At 42.8% G+C, this 16,604-nt stretch overlaps 1 protein-coding gene across 19 annotated transcripts in view; it reads left to right on the plus strand.

Moving 5' to 3' along the window:
- Positions 1–611: 611 nt before the first annotated feature.
- ZMYM2 (zinc finger MYM-type containing 2) overlaps positions 612–16,604 on the plus strand; it is an 84,514-nt gene continuing 68,521 nt past the window's right edge. For 13 of the 19 annotated variants that reach the window (XM_014877607.2, XM_088159455.1, XM_088159458.1 and 10 more), the window contains exons 1-2: positions 612–740; positions 1,781–1,838. The gene's annotated coding sequence lies outside the window, so the exon portion shown is untranslated. The remainder of the gene's footprint in view (positions 741–1,780; positions 1,839–16,604) is intronic. The other 6 variants (XM_014877609.2, XM_014877619.2, XM_088159463.1 and 3 more) reach the window with 2 other exon arrangements.

A 16,604-nucleotide genomic window follows, 5' to 3' on the forward strand; every position in this document is an offset into this window, starting at 1 on the left:
GCCAAGCGCCCTCCCTAGGAGACGTGAACTCTCCCTTTTCCCTCTGGGAACGCTTCCATTACCCATGCTCTGTCCATCATGCCAATGGCCCCAGGTTCTAAGCTCTGGTGAGGGGAGGGAAGGAGTGGAGTGGGACCTCTCGGAGAAGCACTGCCAGGCCCTACGGCTCGGCGGCGGGAGATGGAGCGGGAGAGCCCGCGCCCAACGGTCGGAGCGGTGGCGGCCGCAGGGACCGAGCGCACGGCCGGGACAGCCAGCGTACCCTGCCCACGGCCGGCGGGGCGCAGCCGGCTCGGCGGCACCGAGAACTTCTGCAAGTTGCCGCTGTCAAAGAGCGGCGCGGGGAACGCCAGCGCAACCCTCGGGCACGGGTAACAAGCCGGTCGGTGGGCAGCGATCCGGGTTCCTCAAACCTGATGGATCAAAGTGGGAAGAACCCTAAGCATGGCCAGGAGGAAGATTGGCAGTTTATAGGGTCAACCGGCTGCGGGCGGCTCTGATGGATGGGCGGTGCACCCACTCGGCTAGCCCAGCGCCAGAGCCCGCCCTCTGGGAAAGCCAATACCGGGGCAGGGGGGCGGATCTCCCCGAGCTCCCTTGGCCCGGTTCCTCCTCCCCTTCGCCAGCAGCTGCGCTTCGCCCGGGACTGGACCGAGTTAGAGTTGAGGCGCCGGAGGAGTAGCGCAGAGTGCGTGCATTCCCGGCGGGGGGGTCCGTGCCCGCAGACGGTGGGGAGCCGGGTAAGGCGGGGGTGCGGGCGCTGCGCCTCACCGGGGCGGGTTGGCAGGGGGCTGGCAGCGCTCAGCTGCCCCCAGGGCGGGGATGGGAGAGCAGCCGCCGTGCCTCCCAGCTACCCGGCCGGAGTACCCCGCGGTGCCACTGCCGCGCCGCCACCTCTGGTGGCGGGGGTGCGGGCGGCACCGGGGGCAGTCCCGCGCATAACCATCAGGCCACGGAGGGGGGCGGTGGGGTAAATGGGGGACGCCCAGGGGCAGCCCCGAAGGGGGGGGCAGGGGCATTTGGGGGAAGGGCCGGGTCTGCTCTAGCGCCTCCTATTTTAACTCTCTCCCTCCCTTCCCCGCCGGTCCCTCGGCTGTTGTTCTGCCCTGGTGCCTCCCCCACCCGCCGCCCTCGCCGCCCTCGCCGCCCCCCCGCGGGTGCCTCCCTCCCGTCCTCTCCTCTCCCCTGCCCGGCGCTCCGCGGCTTCTGCTGCCGCCGCTGCTCCCCTCCCGTATTGTTCGCCTGGGTCCCTCTAATGGCGGCCAGGAGGCGGTAGTGCTGCTGGCCGACTGCAGGGGGGCAAACCCGAGACCAGGGGCAACTGCCGCGCGAGCAGGCGGGGGGCGCGGGCGCTCGCCCGGTGCCGGGGCGCTGCCGCTGAGGGCCCCGCGGCCCCCCGGGCACCGGTTCAGGGCTGGTAGGGCAAGTTCGCAGGTAACACTCGCTGCTCCCCGCCGTGGGTGCCACGGCTCCTCTGTCCCCCACACTCGCGGTAGAAGCCCCGGGTGCGGCGGCGCCCGGGAGGGCTCCTTGTCCTTCCTTCAGCGGGGACAAGCGGCGTGGGTGTGCCGTGAGGAGTACCCCACCGCCCCCCGGGGGGAGGGGGGGCAGTGAATTTATTTGTTTATTTATTTATTTATTTATTTATTTGAAAGATTGAGATTAAAGGGAAGTGGTGAGTGATGCAGGCAGTAGATGCCCTGGCCAGGGGATGGAAACGCTCCTTGGGGGCGCTGCCTGATCCTCGCTGCCCCGTGTTAACCCCGTGTCTTTCCCTTAGGCTCCAGCCCAGTTTGGTGCAGCCTTGGCAGCGACCAACAAGGAGAGGGAGCTCCATTGTGAGTGCTATTTGTGTATCTATTCCTACCTTTCCTAGACCTGCTTACAGTGGGCTTGAACCATTACCCTCGCCCCGTATTCTCCGGGGCCAGGGGTGGAATGAGGTTCCTCCAGGTCTGGGTGGGGAAATTCCTGGATCCAGCAGCTGCTGCCCTGGGGCGAAACCCCAGTAATGGCTGTGAGGCGGCTCCTCCTCGGGGTGGGCACTGCTGCTGCAGACATCACTCCTGCAATACCAACTCCGGCAGGCAGACGACGGGCTGCTGCCACTGCTCACGTTACCCGGCTCAGGAGGGAGGAGGAGGAGGGTATATTTCGGGTGCCCTCTAGAGTTCTGGAGCGTGCATGAAAATCCGTGACAAGACACCTTCAGCCATCTTGAATTTCCTCCCCCCCCATTGCTCGAATCACGTGTCCCGCGTATCATCTCGAAGCTAAGAAGAGGCATGGGAGGTTTAAAATCACCCACCAGTTTGCCATGGAGAAGCGCACTCCATCGCCTCTTTGTGCTTTCAGACTGGTTCTCTACGCCCACAGTTTAATTTGGGTGGTTTTGTTGGGTTCCTTGGCTAGGGTTCTGAGCCATCCGCTTTGCCCCTTCCCCAAAAAGCTGGAGGACACTGGGGAAACCCACAGCTTCTCAATAGCGAGCATTTTTGGTGTTTTGTCTGCGTGGGATTTTGAGAGCAGATTTTGATCTTTGTTGGGTGTTAGGTTGGCTAAGGAGAGGTTGATTGCCAATCCCTGTGGGTAGGGTTGGGACGTAACTTGACCCTAGTTTCTGCCCTTGTTGATATCGGGGCTGTTTTTTAGCTGCGCGAGGGATTCGGGAATCGCCAAGCGGTGCGGCGAGAAGGAGCAGGCGAGGCTGCGAGCGCCCGGGGAGCGGCTGTGGAGCTGCCGCGGCGGGCCCGGGCGCGGTGCGCGGTGCTGGGGCTGTGCCGCCAGAGGCGCCGGCGGGCAGCGCGCCGGCTCCGCTGCGAGCGAGCAGCCCGAGAACAAAACAAAAAGCACTCCGCGCCTGTCTTGCCTTCTGGGTCCCTCGCTTGGGTACAGCACGGATTCGGGTGTTGCTGTCTTCCCTACCGCTCGTATCTTGAGGGTATTCCCCCCCCACCCCTTTATTTCTGTCCCTTGCTTTTTGACGTGGTAGATTTTCCACATTCGCAAAGCTTGCAACTTTCTTTGTCACTTTTTGGTGGCTTACGTATACAAAGAATGAGTGGTTCGCTGCAAAACCTCGCTGCTTAGCATGAGGACATCAGATCTGGATTTATTCAGAGCATCTAAAATTACGAACCATATCAAAGACTTGTAAGAGTCTGCATGGCATGTTGTCATTAATTAAGTGGTCTGTTCCAACCCTTGACTTGCTACAGCAGTTTAAAAATTTTAGTAGTAATTTTTTAATTCTTACCATATCTTGGATACAAGGCTACAATCTGATTTTACTTCTGAGTCATTATGTATTCCAGTCTAACAGCTGTTCTCTTTTTTCTGATGATCCTTCATGTCAAAAAAAGTTCCTTCTAGGAGCAATCAAGGCAAATAATACTTTGGAAGGAGGGGGTCTGTTGTGTACGGGAGCTGGTTTGACAAAAATTATTGCAGCTTTGTGTGGCTGCTTATGAAAAGATGAGAATACTGCCAAAACCAGCTGTATAGCTAAGGTTCAGTAAAGCTTACTAAGACTCATTAAGTGTCTTGCACAAAAGCATCCTGGTAGGTGGAACATTGTCCTCCTCCAGCTGCGATGATGGTGCTACAGCCTTCTTATGGCATGTGATAGGACGGTGCTGTTCTGGGAGGGAATGTGTTTGGTGCTTACTCCTGCAAGGTCATCTGTAGGAACCAAACTCGTCAGCCACGTTACTAAGTGGTTAAACTAAGTAACCTGTTTTAACAGAAGACTGTCTTAATTAAAGCAACAAATTCACTTTATTATCTACTAAATTTGCTTTATATTGTTATTATTAATCCTCTTTGACCTCAAATGTATGACTACATTCTACTGTTGCTTACCTTGTAATAACATGCTAAGAGGGATTTGCATCAGCAAGAATGTCAAAGTGGCAGTGAAAATATGAAAACAAGTTTCTTTGTCTTTTATAGAGCTTGTTCAGGTATATAGAGGGATGTGGTACAAAGCTGGTAGAATGTCTTTCAGTTTTTTGCTGGGATTGTTTGGTTTGAGTTTCAGGTTTTTTGGTCATCAAAGATGAATCATCTTGTGTTGTTTGACAAGTTTTCATTTTGGTTTTGAGGACTAAGTACAGAATTGCTGAGGTTCTGTCACTTGTTTGAGTTTGCACTCAATTGATACACCCTGTAACAAAAGCAGTATGGGGAGTTCTGTTAAGAACTTGTACCAAGAATTGTTACTAATGGAAAATTCACTGTTCATGGAGAACTATTTATTTTTTCCATCACAAGTAACAGTGAACTCCAACCAATTTGTGGAAAGGGATTCAAATTTGAAGTTCAAAAGAGTACTCGTGTGTCCTGTCTGAGAAGTTTGAGATTATATTTGCCTCATGAGGGCCTTAAAAGCCCCCTGTGTTGCAGTGGAGTTTTGTATCCACTGAAATGATGTTTAACTCCACAGCTGAAAGTATTTTATTTTCAACTTCTTCTTAACTTTGTTTCAGTGATTTAATCTTCGTTGTTGAATGCTCTATGTGGCCAACTGGGTTGCTTACACATCAGAGTTCAGACAAAACTTAGCTTGTCTTCTGTATTTGTACCTTGCCATATGTACTGCTGGCAGAATATAAATCAAGTCAACTTGATGTATGAATGATTTAATCAATTTAGATGCTTCTATTTACATTCTTCATTTTGGACCAAGATTTGCAAGTTCTTCAGATAGCATTATGTACATCTTAGAGAATTTTGTAGAGGGAAGAAGTGTGAGACTTCTGGGATGCAGTTGCATGTTATGGCCTCTTCAGTTAGGACTTTCACTATATTGACTCTTATATAACAGTTTTCCAACTGCACAGTGGATTCCAGCTCTTCCTGTTTGTTGCTTGTGCTGTGTGTATTTGTGTAAATGCACTTCATTGGGACTATTCATCCTTCCTCCTATTTTGGGAGAGAAGTGCCGATTCATGTGTGACTGACTGTTCTCAGGTGTTTCTGTGGTTTCTAATGCATGAAGAAGCTTTGTGTCTTTGCTGTCCTGTGAATCTCAGTCCCTTACCTGCTACCCAGGTGCTTGAGCAGCATTCTTTGCTGCTGTGATTGGCTTGGTTGAATACAATCTCAGGTGGCCAAGAAGGCCAATGGCATCCTGGCCTGGATCAGCAATGGTGTGGCCAGCAGGAGCAGGGCAGTGACCGTCCCCCTGTACTGGGCACTGCTGAGGCCACAGCTCCAATCCTGTGTTCAGTTCTGGGCCCCTCCCTGCAAGAAAGACATGGAGGGGCTGGAGCGTGTCCAGAGAAGGGAACAGAGCTGGGGAAGGGTCTGGAGCACAAGTGCTGTGAGGAGCAGCTGAGGGAGCTGGGGGTGTTTAGCCTGGAGAAAAGGAGGCTCAGGGGAGACCTCATCACTCTACAGCTGCCTGAAAGGAGGGGGTAGCGAGGTGGGGAGTGGTCTCTTCTCCCAGGTAATAAGTGGCAGGACAAGATGGCCTCAGGTTGCACCAGGTTAGGTTTGGATTGGATATTTTGGAAAGCTTTTTCACTGGAAGGGTTGTCAAGCATAGAAACATGCTGTCCAGGAAAGTGATGGAGTTGCCATCCCTGGACGTAACTAAAAAATGCGTTGGTGTGAAACTTAGGGACTTAGAGTGGTGAACATGATGTCAGTTCGATGGTTGGACTTAAGATCTTAAGTGTGTTTTCCAACCTAAATGATTCTATTATTTCAATGTCACTTATTTATACTTAAATTATTTTGACAATTTAAAGCTTTTCTTTCCCATGAACTTCCAGCAATTATCAATTTTATATGTATTCTGTGAAACCCAATGGCACTAGAGTTCAATAGGACACACACAAAAAGAGTTTGTTTATATGTATGTATGTATTAGAACATCATCAGTTGCAATAGATGAGATCACTCACTGTCCTTTATGGACAGGGTCCACTGAGGGTTTCTCTTTGCTTTCACCTGAAGTATCTCATGGACTGGACATGTCAATGATGAAAGTTGTTTTCTTGCTTCAGTTTGCTACCAGACCAAAATTATTTCAATCATTGGTTATAATGTAGATTTTATTAGTCCAACATAAGTAAAATCTACAGAGATTGTCACTTAAACACAAAAATTAACAATTTACAGTGACAAGATTGCCACCAACATACTTTTCAAATTACTCTTGATTCAGAGGGCATTTGTACTTCATAACTTTGTCCTCATACTTAAATGCTTATGTTTTGTCCACGTTTCCTAAATGTTTTGGATTAGCTTTACCACGACTTCTTTCTCTGACCTTTCTCTGCCCCTTTCTCACCACCAGCTATTAGAGAATAACCTTATAGGGATAGCAGGGACATGTCACAGAGGTGGGATGCAGAAGCAATTGTTCAGTGATCTGAACAGAGCAGCTGCAATACTGGTTTGAAACACTCAGGCACTGTCAGTGCTCTAGCCAGCCATACTGAGTGTCACTAGCACAGGAAGATTTTTGATTAGTTTGTTCGGTTTTTTTAAAGTTTATCTGAGATGAGACTACTTATTGGTGTTTGCTGTTGTGCAAAACTATGTGTTTGGGTCTCTAAAAAATATCATGTGTAATTCTTTATTTAAAGGATTTATGAACTTCATTGTACAGCTTCTCTAACCCTTACAAGACTATCAGAATCCTTCAGTTAGCATCACTTAGTAGCTTCCAAAGGCTGTGATACTGGCCTGTGTGTACCCAGTGCTATAGAAGTCTGCTCAGGCATAGTCCCTCATCATCAGTTTTACCCCCAACACATGCTAGGCGGGATGTCATGTTAATTCCACCTTTCCCCCGTGGAATAGTTTGTACAAAGTAGCGATGTATGCTTGGGTATATGCTGGCACTTGGGCATTGGGGACAACAGGTGCTTAGACATTTGAACCAGCGCTGCTGATGAAAGTTTTGCTGGGTCGGATCTTTAGGAGAGATCAGTGGGCATTATGGAAGAGTTTGTGTTTTGTTTATGTTGGTTTCTACATACACATAGAATTGTATGGGTTATGCAAAATGTTACTAATTGAGGACTGCTTACAGCTCACAATCCAAGAAACTTGGACTTCCGTGTTTGCCTCCTGCAGGCTTTTCTTGGCACCTTTCCTTTCTTTAGGCTCTTCTGTGTAATGCAACCACACTGAACATTAAAAAATGTTCATTCATTCGAGTTAACTGATAATGCAACTGTGCTTTTTGTTTTCCTTTCTCCTTGAAAGTAACCTTGTGAAAACCTGACTTCTTTTTGGAGTTCCTTTTCCTTAGATCTGTGTAAGATCTTTCCAGCTTGATATTTACTCCTACTACTACATCAAATTTCTCTAAAAGTCATTTTGTTCATCTCATTCATAAACTCAGCTGTCATGCCTCTATGGATGACCTTCAAGTCTCTCTCTCTTCAGACGTGCTGCCCTCTAAACTAGCTAAATCTCTATATGTGCTTTGACTTCTCTTTGTGGATGTCTGACCTTTAGCTGAGGCTACTATTGCAAAGGAAAACTCTCTGTGCTGTTGCTTGTAGACAGAAGTGTCATGAGATCTTTGGTTCAAGCCCATAAAGTAGTCCTGGTTTTTGATGTAGCACACACTCTTCTAACAAAGACTGTAGATTCTCCCACATAGTAAGTGGTGTCTTAACTGTCAATCAGTAATTAAGTGTTTGTTATTTATGTTATGTATGTTAAGAAATCACATGAGTACAAGATCTGTGCCTTTGCTCTCTGCTTGTGTGGTAACAATTTTTCTTAACAGATGTGATAAAAATGATCCTGCTCTCTTGATATGATTCAGAATCCTATACCAGAATGCTTTCCTGGACTTCTTTTTTGACTGTCCAGTCTTTTTGCATTTTGCATTTTATGGCGGTAAAACCAACAGGTTTTACTTACCTTTAATCTAATGTTGGGATTTAACTGTGAAGGTTACTGTCTGTTTTTTTGTTGTTAACGGGGTTGTAAGTGCTGTTTAGGAAGTGACATCATGGGCAGTTAAACAATTGCGTTCAGATTCCTGTGATGCTCCTCATGCTTGGAAAAGTTCTCTGTGTGTACCCTTACAAGCAAGCGACTTGCAACCTGTTAATGCAAAAGAAGCTGGCTTTAGGAAATAAAGCCTACTGAAAACAAACCCAAACCACCACCTTTCCTGTCACCCTGGGACTCAAACATACCATCCTTAGAACAAGAGCTAATTGTAACCATTGTTTATGGTGATGCTGTTTCCTTGTATTCTCATTTTTGTCTCTCTCCATCTGTTGCCCCTTATGTTTAGATTGTGTGTGCTTTGAACAGTTGTACTCTGTGTTTGCACAGTGGCTAGCATGATGTGACCACTGCTTCGGCTCCTGGGAGTCTGTGATAACGGTTGTGATCTATGGGTGTGGTAGTGGTGTCTTTATTTCTTCCTTTTTGTGTGTGTGTGTGGGTGGAAAGGGGAAAAAGACCTAGTGTACCTGAAGTAATGTCATAGTTTTGTTTGAGCAACAATTGATTGTTAATATACCATATATAAATGTTCAAGAATTCTTATTAAGCTGGCAGAATGAACCACATGTCTTTTGAATTTATAACTAGTGTTTGCGCATGTGTATGCTTGGAATTTTGTTTATTATGATAATTATTATTATTAGTAGTTTTGCTTGTAAGGGTCGTTATATTTTTTTGAAAAAAATGTTCATTCAGGAGATGATGTTTTGTTCTGGTAGGTGATGCCCCATTAAGGAAGTCAAGTAATATCAAGAGAGATCAGGCAAGAAGTTCTTTGTAATCCATGTAATAAAAAAATAAAAATCACAATTTAGAAATTAGGGAAAACGGAGAGCACAACAAAGGTGATTTGTTTTTTACCAGAAGCAAAAACTGGATATTTGCCATCATCACTGTGTTTGACCATTGTTAGATATACTTCTATCCAAAGAATTAACAAATAGAAATTCTGAGAGTGTCTATTGTGTATAGTACAATAATGATCGGAACTAAATTCAGCTTTTTTTAATGTTTTAAAAGAACCATAAAGTTTGGAGAAGATACACAAGAATTACTTGAGGAGGAGTGGAAAACATGCTTTCTATTAATTTTTATTCATTTTCTATTTCTGACTTCAGAAATTCAGCCTATTCCTTAATTAAAAAAGAACAGATTAGGTTGTGACTTAATCCTGATCTGGGAGAGACTGTGCACCCAATAACGTTAGATAATAGGTTATGCTTCCTCCCTCTCCCTTTCTGTGCCCAGTGTTAAAGGCTGAATTTCTGAGTGTCAGTTATTGCCTGAGCAGTACAAAATCAAACAGGGAGCAGTGTGTAGCCTTTCAGCAGGGACGATAACTAGGAGTTGGAATAGCTTGTTGAGGCATCGCTTTCTTCTTTTTGGGCAAAAGTTTATAGAGGATTAGAAAAGCTCCCTGCTAGGGAAGTTAATAGGTTTGGGGTTTTTTTAAGGCTCAGAATATACTTACAGTTGCATACCTGATTCAAAAGACAAAATACTGGCTTAAAACAAATACTACCTTGCATATTTTTCATGGGTTTAAATTTAATGTATATATCCTTGCTTCTCTGACTGTTTAAACCAGACTAACTGACGTTTGTCATTGTCCTTTCCTTTTTGTACCAACATCAGCTTTTTCTGGCTTTTTAAATTGTTTTATGTTTTTAATTTTTAGAGTCAGTTTAGGTCTGTGAATCATCACATTGAAATTTGAGGGTGATGAGCCATTTAGGTGTAGAATCTTTGCTCTTGTTTTTTTGTGTTTCAGCTTTCTTCCATCTTTGCTCCCATGATGGACTGGCTGTTAGACTCCTTAACCAGCTAGGGAGAAAGGGGAAAAAGAGTAGGAATTCAAAACTACAGTAGTCCTGTCCAGGACTGGATGTGATTTGTAGCTGTGGAACTGTGGCCTTGACAAATACGAATCAGACTACCTTTTATATTTTAAAAAAAGTTGGATAACTTGGAGTCCTGATTGCATAATGTAACTTGCAGCCAGCCAGCCAGTGCAGCAGCTGTGAAAACCTATCATACTTGCCTTGCTGACCAGATCTATTCTTGCCTTGGATCTCTCCTGTTAACCTTACCTCATATAGAACGTGAACTATTTTGTGGCTGTTTTTTCCTTTTTATTCTCTCCCACTTCCTTTTTTATCTCATTTTGTTTGTGGTGACAAGTGTTTCTTATACTGTAGCTTCATTGTCTGTTTACTTGGTCGTAGTCTACATGGGTTTCCCTCCTACATACAGCATAACATTAACTTACTCAGTTTTCTTCTGAATTACTTGATGCATTGAATACTAATCACTGCAGGTGAATTGTGTTGAAGAAGCTTGTTCTTACCAGGCCGAAAATACTAGGTTATTAACCAATACTTGATCATTTCTCAGGGATTAATAGCCTGGTTGAGGTTATTAGCTGATGATAGTTATGCTAAAGGCAAAGCAAATGGTCTTTCTGCAAACTTGTTGATTTATGGACTTCGGCATGACAGTTCTTCCTCTTTCTAAGTATGTGCAAAAATATTTTAGAAGTGTCAGTAAAAAAGATCAGTCAGGCACTGAGAACTGGTGTGCCATTAGGCATTGTGGATACCAGTTACCCATGCAGAGCTACTTGTTCACGGGTTGTATGTATATGAGTGTAGACTGAATCCTACTTCAAAATAAAAATTAAAAAACCTCAACCAATTAAGAAGAAGCACAAATGAAGAATCATGTTAAAAGTCTGTGTTGATAGTTAAAAAGTGTCTTCGTTTCTAGAATGTTTGGGAATAGTACAGTCTGGGCAGTGATATGGTAGAAGATGGCTTTGGCTAGTCCTGGGGAATGAATAGCAAGTTAAACATGAATAGTGCACCCTAGCAGGATGAATGGAAACAGCGTACTAGACTGAAATAAGCAAGGTGGTAGCCAGCAGTTTAAGGGAAGTGATTGTTCCAAACTGTCTGATACTGGGAAAACACATCTACAGTGTCCAGTCTTGTTTTGGTTGGACTCTGTCCTAATGAAGATACCAAAATAGTGGAATAAGCTAAGCCCAGTGTAAGGCCATCAACTTAGAACGTTAGAACACTTAACAAAGAGGAAAATCCTGAGAAAAAGAAGGCTGAAGGGACCAGGTTACTGCTGTCTTCAACTAATTAGTGAGAAAATACAGGGAAGACAAAGCCATGCCTATTGATTTAGAATGGCAGGTAATGGGTGTAAATAGCAACAAGGGAAAAAACTGAATAGCTAAGATAATCAGACTCTAAAAAATTCTTGCTCTTGAGATTTCTTTCCTGTCTCTATTTTTTTTCACATTTGTTTGGTTTATATGTGATTGGCTGTACACTCAATTTCTAGTAACTTGACAAATTTGAAAGATTGTGTGCTATTTGTGTGTATTGGATGCTCTTCAAGTGCTAGCAAAAGCTAGGGACTTCATAGATTCGAATTCTCAATTAATCTTTATTGCTCTCTATGGAGCAAGAGTAAGGCATATTTTTGAAATGTGTGCTGTGACCCACTGACACCAGTGGCCTGTGTTCTATTGCCCAGGCCTGACATCTAAATAAATTTCTGTTCCAGGTCTGCTTCTGATCTAGTCATTTAGTATTTGTTTTTCTAATTAAGTGTTGCATTTTTTTAAAGTTAAGATCCACCAAATGATAACGTGACCTCTTTCCACGCTGTATTAATGCCACTTGCTATTTATTTTAAAGGATTTTACATGTCCTTTTCATATCTTTAATAGTGTTTCTCTATTGTTTCTGTACTCCCTTTCCACTTAGCCATCTTCCAGTTCTTTTGCTGTGGTCTAGTGTTGCCTATTTTCTGGCAATAGATACACGTTTGGATATAAGTAATAGATAAGCATTTATTGTGGGTCCTTTGTTTCTCTGTCTTGTTTCACCTTTCTATTCCATTTATAATAAAGGACATCCTTAAGCAGCATCTTGCTGCTTGAGTAATAGATAAAATTTGCTGTCTACCCCATTACACATAATGGCTTTTAAGGCTAGAAATGGTGCTGTGTTCTTGCTGATCAGTGTCTTCTCAAGATTAAACAGCCATGAAATACATAGAAAGTGTATGGATAAGGAGGAGGGACATGTCAGTATGGGTGCCCTAAAACAGTGTTGGTCAACATTATGATTTGATTTGCAATGAATTCCTATGCCCGGGGCTGCTCATTCTTTGATGAGTAGCCTTGAGAATTACTGGTGCTTGTTTTGGATACCCCTTCATAGAATTTAGTTTGAGGTTGACTCTGTGTTTTGATTCTGTTTTTGTATGCAAGGAAGCATTTCTTAGCATTCATTGAGTAGGAAGACTCAAGGGAAGGGGCTGTGTTAAGTAAAATTATTCAAATATTCCTGGAGGCATCAGTTAGAAAACAGATGTCAGTGTTCACATGTAACAGTGGTGGCTGCAGTTAAGATGCTCAGAGGATATCAAAGTTTGCATGTTTTTGGTAAGCTTTAGCTGTGTCTAAATAGTTACTCTTGTGAATAAAACCAAAATTTACTGATTTGCTCTTTTGATGTTCTTAGTTGCTGTCTCTGATGGATTACAGGTCTTTTTCCTATGCTTTTTTGTTGAATTCTCTGAAATCTGCGTGACAAACACAATTTGAGTCTTACATAATGACTTTTAGTAAGCTAGTTTCTTCAATCCATACAACTTCCTTCAAAATCAGAGCAAAGAATTAAATTTTGAAGCAGCTCCAAATGTACTGGAAAATAAATTCTGAAGTAGTGTGTCAAAACTGAAGTAATGAGATACACCATACTTTTGTAATGATGGTACTCAGATAAATTAGATTTGTGAACCCAAACTTAGTATCCTGTTCCTGAAAGCTTTTACCCATGTTCTGAAACACCAGCAATATAAATACATTGTTAGGTTTGTGTTAAATATTATTCAGACTCTTTAATTAGCTTGTATAGTAATTTAAGACCCTTATTTTACTTTGGTGTTAGGAATACTTGCACTTGAGGTTAGCCCAAAATATGCAAGTATTCCTGTTGAACTCATTAGCATGATTTGTGTGTGAAACTGGCAGATGGAATAGTTGAGTAATTGTGGCATTAATGTAGTATCTGTGGCTTGCTTAAAGCCTTGCTTGCTTCAGATGTACTACTTAGTGTTGCTGGTGGATATATGTGTTGTAAAATTCAGTTTGACCTGTTCTAATATTCAGCCTGCCACTGCTTGCTGTGTTGGGCACATGCATGTTGGAATGTTTTATGTGCTGTCAGGGTAGAACATTTCCGTCTGTGGCCATCAGCTTGTCGTGACTATCCTGTCTGCTGAAATAATCTCTGTGCTGATGTTCAGAGCTGTGGCACCAACTTTGATATGTTCAGGCACAGATGTAGTGTTCTTGCACAGAAACTTTTCATTTGAGGAACTGATCTGTCTGGAAAGGGAAAATGTCTTTTGTCTGGTTACGTGTGTGGTTGCAGAAACAGCTGTGCCACATGACAGCATAACAATGAGACTGTGGACCTGGTAACTAGGCAGAGTTTCAGAAGTGTTAGAACTTTTGTTAGAAATGTAAAAGTTTAACAGTAAATCAGAGCCACCGTATCCAAGGCATATCTGAACATAAAAAGCTAAGACTGATGACTGAATATCCCTCAGGAAGGATATAAGGAGGAGAAAAACCACAAACCAAAACAGCTTATGTGGTTGCCTGTGGTAAGAGTTTTATATTTAGTGACTCAGAAGGGCCCTGCAACTGCTTTGTCTCTACCTTGAAGTTCTATTCATATAGGTAGTAGTCTCTCCATACAGTGTATATAGCATTCATTATGCCTAAATTGAGACTGCAGTAGTAGCATGCAAATTTAGTTTAAAGATGGCTTAAATTACAACCCTTTAAAAATGTTGGGCTGCTAGTGTTTTTCTGGCACTTTTCACTTCTTACATGTGGGTATAGCTGGGTTAGTATACTAGTTTGCTTCAATTGCAGTGAAAAAGTGCTACTTTTAGGTGATTGTAATTGCAATGGTTTACTTTGTTTTGGGGGTGAACTGGCATCCATTCAGCCAGCCACTGGGTTGATAGTTCATACACCAGGAAAGCTGTGGTTTGTGGGTTGCATCTGGTTGTGTAGGGAATGAATGTTTCTGAGCTGTAGCAGACATTAAGCTAGAGAACTTCTTGACAGCTGCTTTTCAGATAGTCTTTACTGAGCTTGTTGTCATCAGACATCAGGAAAGTTAAGTGATAACAAGTGATTTTCTGTAATAAGGATAGGAACTTTAGAAAGTAGCTGAATTAAGGAATTAAATGATGTTATGGTCAAATGAATTTCAGGGTCAGGAAGCTATCATTAGAACTGGATAGCCTCACAGAACATTGGGACACGTTCAGGTAGTCTCTAACCTTTTACCAAAATGTTGACACCTGTCCCTCAGCTGAAGTCAGCTTGAGAGCATAGGCTGAAATTTAGATTTTTCGGGTAAATGGGTAGAGCTTCCATGAGTCTAGTGTTTTCTTTTGTATGTAAGAAGATTATTATTACTCTAGGTTAGGGTAATTGCTGTATAGGCAAATAGACAATTGGGTAACTTGTTTGCAACAGGGATGTCTAGGAATAGAAGCTTTTCAGTTATAACCTGATTTTTCTGCAGATATATTCTGGTTTTCAGCTGGCTGGCCAAGAATTTTGTAGTTGCCTTTGAACCGCTGTGTTTAAGTCATCAATGCATTTAATTAATGTCTGCCCAATCCCTGTTTGAACTGGTTGCATTTCTAAACTGTAGCCTTCTATAGCAGTGACTCTGCCAATTAAGAAGAAAATGTTTTCATGCACAATAGATTATTAAATCTTCTTAATTATTTAATTTGGCACCTTTTTGTTCTTTTAAGACACTGGGCAACTCTTACCACTATGTATTTTTTTATTCTTTCAGATTTAGGATCTTCCTTGAGTTGTTTTCCTTTCAATGAGAAGTGTTTTCCATGACTATAAATCGTTCATGTAACTCATATGTTTTTCCATTTCTCTGAAAAGTGAGTGATCTGAACATCTCATAATAAGTAAGATGCTGGTGGAATATAATTTTTTTTTTTGTAGTAACAAATGTGTTCTGTTTTATTTGATTATTTTATTTTTTTTCCTCTTTGGTTATTGATGATGGAGTAGCTTTGATTTGGAAGAGTGAGAGTTGCAACTCGAATCTTAAGCTGTGTATTCTTTCCCCCCTGTTCATTACCTTGCATTTATCACTAATAATTACGGCTACCACATTGCTTTACAATCAGTTTGTATTTTCAGCTGCTGTAAATAAGTTTGTATGATTAGGAAGCACCCTGACTTATATATGTTGATCTGTGTCATTTTATTTTGGAACCCCTGTGGTAACTTGTCTTTGTGATAACAACAAACAACACAAAATATTTCTCTCTTAAAATAATTAAAAATCCCCCAGAGAAGCTCTTCTCAAAATCTTTATTATAGATAATTTCCACAGCAGTCTTCACTGAGTATTTGAATGCCTTTTGGAAGACTTCAGGGGTATATACTAGTTTAATCAGAGTTGGTCAAAAAGTATGTGAACCCTTCAAAAGATTTTGGCAGTAGTCCTGTGAGACATTATGTTTTCATTGCAAAATTCGTGTTACTTCCCTCTCCCACATTTTTTTGGGTATATTTATTCAGCTGTAGTGTCTATCAATTTATTTAGTGATAGAGATAGGACTGATAGTCTGAGTAATTGTTCTTGCCTCCCGCTTAAGTAATTGGTTGCAGATACTGAAATCAGAAATGGCTTACTGCCTTTAGAAATCTTCAGTGACTCCCACATGGCCCTAGTGATTTGTTCTAAAATCCTCTTGTGTTAGCCCTTTGATGCAACATTTTTCCTCTGACCTGACCCGTTGAAAGAGAGCTTAGATGTGATCTTCCCTGATCTTTTCCTTATTGAACATCAGTGCAAAGAATTTATTCTGTGTTTTCTGGTTCAGGCTTCTTGGATCCTCTTTTACTTCAAGAAAATTTTACTGTAAAATTGACAAGAATTGGGATTTTAGACACAGTGTTGCTCTGACACATAGGTCAGTAGCCTGTCTCAAACCAAAAAGTGTATGAAATGTGTATAAAATATCCCCCCAGTACAATTCCAGAACCTTGGTAGATCAGAGACTTCCTGATAGTAGTTTTAATGGGGTTTTTGGAGTCTTTTTGTACTGATTGTATGCATAATACAGTGAGTTTTTAAAAAGGGTTTCATGCTTTCAAGCTTTTTGTTCTAGCTGCTCCATTTCTTTTCTTCCCACCGAGGTTGTTCTTTCTGAAGCCAGATGTTGAAGTAATGAAGTTTTTTTTGTATTTGTATTTTTTTATACCCCATGGAATTTAAATATGCTTTTCTGGAGTGCAGTCTGGATACTTATATCTTGAACTATGTTGCGTGGCTCAGAGTTTGAGGATTTTCTTTTAGTTCAGAGAGTTCTCTAGGTGGTTGAAGTTGGCTGTGTTGTAAAAATTTTTTCCGTCATTTAGTGGTGGGCTGATTTTGCTTTTCCCCTCCCTAGTTTGCACAACAGTAGTTACAATCTTCAGTTATTACTTTGCAGTCTCATTCCTATTATCTCACTTATGGTGTCACTGTTGAGTG

This window comes from Sturnus vulgaris, chromosome 2 (genome assembly GCF_052056855.1).
Source record: "Sturnus vulgaris isolate bStuVul1 chromosome 2, bStuVul1.hap1, whole genome shotgun sequence".
Lineage (NCBI taxonomy): Eukaryota > Metazoa > Chordata > Aves > Passeriformes > Sturnidae > Sturnus > Sturnus vulgaris.